Source organism: Nicotiana attenuata, chromosome 1, assembly GCF_001879085.1.
Source record: "Nicotiana attenuata strain UT chromosome 1, NIATTr2, whole genome shotgun sequence".
Taxonomy (NCBI): Eukaryota; Viridiplantae; Streptophyta; class Magnoliopsida; order Solanales; family Solanaceae; genus Nicotiana; species Nicotiana attenuata.
Window position 1 is genome coordinate 22,523,519 of NC_031989.1, and position 10,336 is coordinate 22,533,854.

Here is a 10,336-nt window from a genome sequence, read left to right on the forward strand (position 1 = left end):
AGGCTATCAGAATTCTCATTGCCTTTGCATCTCATATGGAATTCAAATTGTTCCAAATGGATGTCAAAACTGCATTTCTAAATGGTTTTCCAAAGGAAGAGGTCTTCGTCAAGCAACCACCTGGATTTGAGAATCATAAACATCCTACGCACGTCTTTAAACTTGACAAGGCTCTGTATGGGCTAAAGCAGGCTACTTGTGCTTGGTATGAAAGATTGTCAAAATTTCTTCTAGAAAATGGTTTTACAAGAGGAAAAATTGACAACACTCTCTTTCTGAAAAAAAGGAGAAAAGAACCTGCTCATTGTGCAGATCTACGTTGATGACATCATTTTTGGAGCAACAAACGATTCTCTGTGTGAGGAATTTGCAAAACTCATTAGGAGAGAGTTTGAAATGAGTATGATGGGGGAACTGAACTTTTTCTTGGGATTACAAGTATCAGACTCCCAAGGGGACAATGATAATTCAACAGAAGTACATCAAGGAGTTGCTCAAGAGATTTGACATGGAAAGATCAAAAATCATTAATACTCCCATTGCCATAGCCACTCGTCTGGACATGGATGAACCTGGTTCCTCTATGAATGAGACCATGTATAGAGGTATCTAAGGGTGTTCATAAAAACCCAAAAAATCGAACCAAACCGAAAACCGAACCAAATCGACCAAAAAAATGATACTTTTTAGGTTTGGTTTGGTTTTGGTTTTGAATTTTAAAAACCGATAAAATTTGGTTTGGTTTTGATTTTAATAAAAAAAACAAAAAAAACCGAACCAAACCGACTATAAAAGTAGCTATTTAAATTTATTATTACACCTATATATATGTGTATTTTTGTATAAAGTTTCTAAAATTTTATAGTAGATATTAGTCATTTGTATTTTTAGTCTTGTTCTTTGCTATTATAATAATCTTATTTTTTACCTTTACATTCTAGTTTGATTGGTAGTTTTTTTTGCCTAATACAAGTTTAATTGAGTACTTTAAATTATTCATCACTATTTAATTCAATTATCATCTATATATCTTGGTAAATGATAGATTTCTCAAAGATCAATTGATTTGATAGTGTTATGTTGAAAATATAGTCGCTGGAATATGTGTTTGGTAGTGTATGTCTCATATTTAAGGAAAAAACTGATAAATAACCGCAAAAATCGACAAAAACCGAATCGATATAAGCCGACTTAATTGGTTTAGTTTGGTTCCAATATTTGAAAAATCGACTTACTTGTTTTGGTTTCCTTTTAGGGAAAAACTGACCCAAGCCGAACCATGAACTCCCCTAGAGGTATCATAGGGTCATTCCTGTATCTCACAGCAAGCAAACCAGATATTGTTTTTAGTGTGGGTCTTTGTGTCAGGTTTCAATCTAATCCAAAGGAATCTCATCTAAAGGCAGCCAAAAGAATCCTGAGATATCTCAAAGGGACACAGGACTTGGTTCTCTACTATCCCTTAGGAGACAATTTTGATTTAATTGGGTATGCGGATGTTGACTACGCTGGGTATCTAGTGGACAGGAAAAGCACTTCTGGCATGGCACATTTTCTGGGTTCATGTCTGATTTCATGGGGTACAAGAAAACAAAACTCAGTGGCCCTCTCACCTGCAGAAGCTGAATATGTAGTTGTTGTATCTTGTTGTGCTCAACTGTTATGGATTAAACAACATCTGGAAGATTTTGGTGTGTTTTCTGATTGCGTGCTCTTACTATGTGACAATACCAGTGCTCTCAATATGGCCAAGAATCTAGTTCAACATAAGAGAACAAAGCACATTGATGTGCGACATTACTTTCTCAGAGACAATGTTGAAAAAGGGCTTATCTGTATGAAATTTTGCAGCACATAAGATCAAATTGCAGACATATTCACCAAAGCACTGAGCAGAGAGCATTTTGAAAGGAATCGCTTGTCACTTGGGTTGATGAAATTAAGCTGAAGACCTGTTCCCTCGATGATTGGCTACGAAAGAAATGTACAGGTAAAATAGATAAAAAATATTTTCTGGCAAAGTCTAACTCATCTCTATACCGTTACAAGGTGACACGCATGACGATTGCATAGCGAAAAAGCAGCTAATACATTGCACGTTGGTCAAAGAATGAGGCATACATTTGCAAAATCTTCCAGGGAACCTGGTTCCCTCGACACAGGTTAGTAGTTCCTCTGTATTCTCATGCACAATTTTTAAACGGCGAAACGGTGCCATGTCATCAATTTGTCAGTTTCTTTTCTTTCCCGCTTTTTGAACCCAAGTGTCTTACCCCTTTATGAAGTGACCCGACTACCCAGATTGCCACCCATTCCTAACTGGTCCCTCACCCATATTAAATAACGCCTCTCGGTCACTTTCACAACTATCCACATCAAAAAATCCAAAATTCCTCTTTTCCCTTCTTCAAACAAAACACCTTCTTCTTCAACTCACTAAACTCCATCATGTCTGAAAATCATGAAGCCCAAAGTGCTCCAAGCATCGTCCCCACTGTTTCTTCACCCGTTGAACCACCAGTGTTAGAGCCAACACTTCCCACTCCGACCAGTCCAAACCCTAAATCAGAGTCACAACCACCTACCTCTCCGACCCAGTCGAGTACTGGTTCTCATCGGAGTCACAAAACTTTGAATCCCAAAAAATTTATGGCCGTAAACTCTCCTTCTGCCTCGCTTGAAGAAATGGTTGAACAGGATAAAGTAGAGAGAGAAGAAAATCCAGAAGTTTCTAGTCTACCTGTGGAAGAAAGCTTTGCCAAGGAACAAGATGTGGGTCATATCCATGCTGAATCGACAATGACAACCCCTGGCCTTGATTCTACAGGTATTACTCTTCCTACTTCTGAGTTTACCATGGGGTTACAAGAACAAGAGGCCATAGAAAATATGTTGTCAATAGCTGCTGAGGGAAGTGTTATTGGAGGTGGTGAATGTGTGTCTGAGTCTGAGGGGAAAGAAAATACACTAGTGGAGAGTACGGAACTGGTGCCTGTTGAAACATCAGCACCGGACAATACTATTGGGTCACCAACTGAGGGGCCTGACCCCTCCACCCAAGAGGAGCCAACCCCTGGTTTCTCTCAATCACCCCGGGTTAGTATTGGTCCTGCTCCCTCTCCTCACTTCTATGTTGAGCCTTTATCCATAGTTGTTCCTGAGATGCGTTCCTTGTCTGAGGAGGAGAAGGAGGATAGTGAAGAAGAAGATTATGATAATGTGGCTCTGGCAAGCTTTATTAGTGCTAGGAGTAAAAAAGCACCTCCCCAGGGGTCAACGTCTAAGAGACCCATCACGAGGCTACAAAAGAAGGAAGAATTTGAGTCCATTTTAAGGAAAAGTAAAAAAGGAAAAGAAGAAGAGGCGATTGGTAAAAGATGGAAAGGTTGTCAATGAAAAGGTAGTGCCTCATGCACTATTCATGAATGTTGATGATGAGGTAGAAGAGGAACCTGGTTCCTTGGTTCGTAAGTCCTCAAAAGAACCTTACTGTTCCAAAGTCCAAAAGGGAGTCATCTATGTTTGAAAAAGAGTTGAGAAGGGTTGAGGGTGAAAACTTTGGTGAGAAAGAGAGTGAGAAAGTGGTTGAGGAGTCTTGTAAAACCGTGGCTGAGGAGTCTGCTGAGAAGATCTCCATGATATCTGCAGACAAAGGAAAGACTGCTACCAAATCAGATAAGAAGAAGGTTGAGGCCAGTGCGGAACCTGGTTCCTCCAAAAGGACCAAGGATGGTGATGCCCAGGATGCTGGCAAAGAAAAATTAAAACACCAAAAGGTGTTGTAGGGTTGTTCATTTGCCCCTGATATTCTGGAGATGACCGGAATGCGCCAATTGGTGGAGATCTGTGAACACCAACAATGGACACATTTGTTCACAAGTGACAATCCTAAAGTTTATGAGGAAGAGGTGCATAGTTTTTATGCTGACTTCTTTATAGTTGAGGATGATCATATTTGTATGATGGTGAATGGTGCTGATTTTGTGATGGATACTACTGTTCTGTGAAGTAATTTGGGGGTGTCTACTGATGGTATGTCTTCTGTTGAGGGAACTTGCTCGTCTAACTTCAGAAATGCCATAGTGAAGGACAAGGCCATACATCACCGGGGACGGGTACACAAGAAGGCCCTCCTTCCAGTGTACCAACTACTGTACGAAATGGTAAACAAAGTTCTGCTTCCCCACGCAGAAAGGAGGTCAATAACTTCACGAGTAGACCTGGTTCTCATGGAAGCACTGGATGGCTACACTACTATAATCTGCCTGGCATCATGATAGAGCATATGTAGAAGGTGACAACATTCAAAGATGGTAATCATGGCCTGCCTTACGGCTTCCTCCTCACTAAGGTCTTTGAATTCTTCAAAGTCCCTTTGGGAAAAGTTAAAGTGGGTATTCGTAAGCAAACCTTCTCCAAGACCACCCTCGAGGAATGTGAATGTATTAATAAGAGAGGAGGGGCTGGCAGCACTTCTACGATCTCTCAGCTGATCAATGCACAGAACAGTATCACTGAAGAGATAAGGAAGCCAAAGGCAAGGAATGCCATTCTCGAAGGTTAGCTCAATCAGGTTTAGTAGGCACCTGGTTCCAGCAGCTCTCAAAGCACAGAGGTTTCCCGTCTTATAAAAAAAAATCCCGACCTCAGGAAACAGGTTGAGGACCTGAAAGAGAGACTTCTCAATGAGCCGGTCTCAGCTAATGCTCGAATGGACATCCTTCTTAGAACCCTTGCCTTTTCATCTGGGCCTTCCCCTTCCAGTGCCCCCTAAATAGTGTTCCCATTCCAAGTGTCAAGTTCTTTGTGTATGTCCTCTGTTTTAGTTCTGATGATGTTTATGACTGGTACTTTTGTTCTTGTTGTTTTTATTTTGTGGATGTGTTTGGAAACAATGGAACTGCTACCTGCTTAATTATCCAAAATTAATGAAAGTTTCGTCCTTTTGTTGTGTATCCATTGCTCTTCTGCTATGTTTTTAGTCATGATTGTGTGCACCCATGTGTCATGAGTTAACTAAAGCTAGACTTCTTTTTTGTTAAGGCCTGCTACTGATCTTTTTATGATGCCAAAAGGGGGAAAAATAATTGAGGGGGAATAGGATGGGGAACAAATTCAGGGGAAATACAGGAAATACGAATGTCATCCTGGTTCTTAGGGGGAACTTGAATTATAAGTTTGTCATCATTAAAAAAAGGGAATTGATAGGTTATATGTTTATCCCTATTATGTTTTGAAGATCTAACAAACTTACTTTTAAGAACCAGATAAGGAACCTGTTACACATCCTCATGAACTTAAGATCAACAAGTCTCCAGTTGGGGACACGGTTCAACTCTTCAGAGTCAAAGGAACAGCAGAGGGAACAAATAGCTATCAATTTCCGTGGTGACTGTACAAGTCAACCCCCCAGCTGTAAAGTTGCTGCCTGCACACGCAACAGTGCAAGAACAGTGCAGCAGTCAACTTTATGGGGAATGCCCTTTACCTAACTTGGTTGCATCATTCAAGTGATATCACAAATGAATTATTACAATCAAGCAAAGGTAAAACAAAACACTTGCACATTCAAGAATTGATCAAGCATTCTCTCAAGTCATCTATCAATCTTGCAAGTGACTCTCAAGGGCATCAAGAACAAAGAACAACATAACAACGGACCAGTTCCCTGTATCGAGTTATTACATGTCCTTAGTTGTGTTGCACCTTTGTTAAAGCACTCTACTTGTAATTCCTACTTAGCTTAGTTAGAAGCATTGTGTAGGAAATCTTTGTAAAACATAAACCCTTGTGTTTGTGTCTTGGCTAGAGTTAGTCGAGTTGTAAGTCTTTGTAATAGAGTTATTACAAAGTGACTTGTAATAGAGTTGTTACAAGTTAGTAAGAGATTAAGAGGTTAATTCCTAGGTTACAACAGGTTGTAATCTAAGGTTTCTCGGTAGTGAAGTTGAAATCCTACAAGGGTAGGTCGTGGTTTTTGATCCCGTGAGCTGGGAGTTTTCCCATAAAACTCCATTATGTCATTTACTTACTGCAGTGTGCGTGTGTTCTATGGGAGCTAATAGAGATTCTGGTTCTCTATATAGTTTGGTGGACTCTTAGTTCTATCAATATATTGCTCCATTATTATTCCTAAATATTGTTATCTAACAGCACAAGTTTGGTAGTCATCACAAATACACTACATCTGTCATTTGGATATTAATATTGACTTAGGTTAACCATTTCCTTCTATAAACCTAATTATATAAAAACTTAGATCTAAGTTTGGGTCATACACCTACTCTTCTAAATATTTTCATTGCTTCTACCTCCTCCTCCTCATATACTACTCATACGGTAATTTAGAGCATACGAAGAAGTATGTGCCAAAAAAATAAAGTTAAAATGTCTGGTATGGATTGTATGGTCCAATAATCGGTTAAACCTTCATAGGCCGCAAGCTGTCACTGTTCTAGATTTCATTACTAAGCTTGTCCACAAAATTGAATATGTTTTCTACATGTCAGATGGACTTGTGACCCATTAATATACGTGGTTTATTTTCTTTCTTTTTAATTTGTTGTTATATATTTTCGTGTGGTACATTTTGAGGCACAAACTTTGTTTGAAGTGGCATGATCTCTCTATTCTTTTCATTTTTATTTTTCTAAGTTTTTGTTTTTGTTTGATAATCATAATATTCGAGTTATTGTGTACGTACTTCGATGAATTTTATAGGGTATCGTTATTTCCCTACTAGGACAGATATCAGATGGTACTCTATCTGTTAACGTTTGAATAGATAATAAGAAATTACCTAATATTTTTGTTCTGGCGTTATGCTACGATTTGAATTGGATAGTGGAAATATTATGATTTTTAATTCACTTTATTAATCATTAGGTCGCACGTTTGGGTGCTACTTATTTGATCAAAGTTTTGATTTGCTCTCTTCTTCCATCAGTTGCACTATTGATTATGTATTGAAGAACTTAGAAAACCATGAGAAGGGTATTTATAAAAGGAAAACGCTCTAACATACAAAAATAATATTTATTTCACTAAGATTCTATATTTTAATGACCAAAAAATCTTTTCATTATCCAAAATAATAAAAATACGATAATTGTCAATTCACAGATTTGAGACTGGTGGAAACTGAGTGGGATATAAAATTGATTAAACAAATAAAAGTGATTCAGACTAAACTAGTAGAAAAAATATAGTTTTAAAATATTAACATTACCATTCATTTTTTCCTACGGGTGGATGCAACAACATATATATATATATATATATATATATATATATATATATATATATATATATATATATATATATATATACACACTGTTTGAATACGCGCATTAGATTCCTATCTGATGTGTGTAATACCATAACTTGGAGTCATTGAAAGAATATCTCATATTTTGTGTTAATTTTAATTCACTTTATACAACTTTTAATATATATTTACAAGAAAAAATATATATAAGCAATAAACTTAAAAACGGAGAGACGTTGGATCATGAGTGCCTTCGGAAAGTGGGGAAATGCACCCGTTAAGTTAGCATTCACCTTAATATTTTTTATTGGATTCCAAACGATTGTGTTTGGCAAATGGAAATGACTTAAAACATACTCCGAATATTTTTCTTTTCTGTTTTTTTTTCCTTTAAGCATTTGATATCTGAAATATAATTCATCAAAGTAAAATGCCCTTATTAAAAATTCAATTGTCAACGTAAAACATATTTTGAAAGTTACAGTCGATGTTATTATTATAATTAAATATAAGTATAATATGTAATGATAGTAGTAGATGATAACAGTATATGTTTTTGACAGAAATGATAACAATGTATAAAAATAAACAAACGTGTAATTAATATTGTGAATATGTGTGGACGTGTTCGAATTTAAATAATGTAATCAATCCTGGATAGTGATATTCATTTAATCCTAGCGGGTACCCTGGGGAAGAGGGGGATAGAGGAGGAGCATAAACTAAAAACTGGCCGTAAAATTCCATGTTTGCTTCGGCATCTCATTTAAGATATTCTCATCGCGGGTGTCGTGACGTAAACTCATTTTTCTCGCTGTTCCATTTTGTCTTTATCGGCTACATACTTTGGGTCAATTCCTCTTTTCCTCCCCCATTCTTCTTATTAATGCCATATGTGGCCACACCAACTTCTTGGGGCGATTTGCATATACCTCTAATAAGCGCCTTATATGACTTGGCAATAACGATCAGAAGCTGCTTTCATCTGCGTATCGGACGAGGGAAAAAACACTTCATTGATAGCATTTGACAAAGACAAAGTGTAATTGATGAATGTATATAGTTTGCTACTGCTCTGATAATTGATTATCTGTTAGAGGTTTGTAAATTAGACATAAAATTTGATCGTAACAAAGATTACATATGTACACACGTACATGCATGCATATATATATATATGTTTTGTGTGTGTATGTATTATTCCAGATGTGTAAATGAATAGCTATACACAAATACATTTGCAGTGACTTCAAAGTTATCTTACAAATATTATATTAATTTTGTGAAGCCAATATTATTAAACTTGAAAAAGTGCAGAGTCAATTTTAAATATTGACGGCGGTAAAAGAATAAGCATCGCTAATGAGTGTATTATAATGTGTAAACATGTTGACATTATATGGTTGAATACCCAAATAGTTCATGTAAAATAAGGCCTTATACTTGAGGATGCCATTTGAGATGAAAACATAATTTTAATCTATTTGAAATTTGAAAATGCTCCAACTCCGAGTTACCTTTGTTACATCTATGGTTCCCAAAATATATCTCTAATGAAACAAATATTAAATCTACGTGTTAGTTGTGTGCAACAATCGCATTAATAAAGCTGCATCCATTTAGCTATAAAAGTTGATTAGGTTTAACTCATTAACGAGCATTGGCATTTCCTAAGTAAAGAATTGTCATTTACTCTCTTTCTCTTTCCAAATATATTTACAGGTATATAAATACACTTCTATATGAAAAACTTCATTAGTAGTTTTTCAACTTCATTATTTGTAATCAACTGACTCATTGAGCATATTTGTTTAGTATAAATTTGATTCCTATTAAATATTATTCCTATGCATATGATATTGTCCCTTAAATAAAAGTTTCAATCATAATTATCATCTCACATTTAACACGACACATAACAAAGAGTTAATGAATTATCTTTAAAATAAATTACTTCAACGATAATGGTAAAACTAAAATATTCAATAAATTTCTTCTTTAATCTTAAATTTTTGCTATGTTTGATTGATAAAATACTGTATTTAATGTCGTTTACTTCTATTTTATATGTTTATGTATTTAGAAGTGATCGGAAAAGAAACCAAGTGAAAACAAGTCAAAAAGGAGTTGAAATGAAGAAAACTAGAGAAAGGCCCCAGATCTCGCAAATTGGAACTAGGCTTCGCATCTGCAAAGTCAATCAATGCCAGTCAAGTTCGCAAATGCGTACTCCTTGAGCACAGTTGTGAATCCCGGTTAAAAAGGCAGAGGCCGCAAATGCGAATGAAGGCCCGCAAATGTAAAGTCAGCCAGACAGTCAATATTCGCAAATGCGAACTCCTTCATCGCAATTGCGAATACATGTGAACAAGGCCAAGTTCGCAAAAGCAAATGTCTGTATCGCAAATGCAATGGTCAACAATAGAGTTTAGGTTCGCAAATGCGAACCAGGGTCATCAGTTCTGGGCACGTTTAAAATTTCATATTTTTTGGTCTCAAACTCACAAATACACAACCTAACTCATTTGGGTAGACATTTTTGGCATATCTTTGGAGAAAAATACAAGCTTTGGAGTTAGAGTTCTTGCACCACACTTGGGCATTGAAAATTTGAAAACTTGAATGAGAAATTTCTTACTCTTTTACTCATTTCTTCAATTCCTTGATTTGTATTGAATATCTAAGTGTGTAGTATTTATTCCAATACTTGAAACTTGTTTATGAAAATATTCATTGTGAATGGTTGAATTAAATCTCTTGTTATGCTTATGTATTGAGTGCTTTTTATTAATATTGAAGTGAGTTAATTATTTCTTTAATTACTCTAGTTCTTTAATATTTTCAAAGGGGTTAGCTAATCCTAGGACTCACCCATTAAATTCGAATTAATCTTGAAAAAGGTATTTTGGGGTTGGGAAATATTAATTAACAAGAACTTGAGGCGTTAACCCTCATTTTGGGATTGAACTACTTATAGCCATATTCGGTGCACTTAATTTCTTAATTGTTTTAGGGATAATTCAATTAGGAAGTCTTATTAATTAGTCTTCGGAAGAAGCTAATATAAAA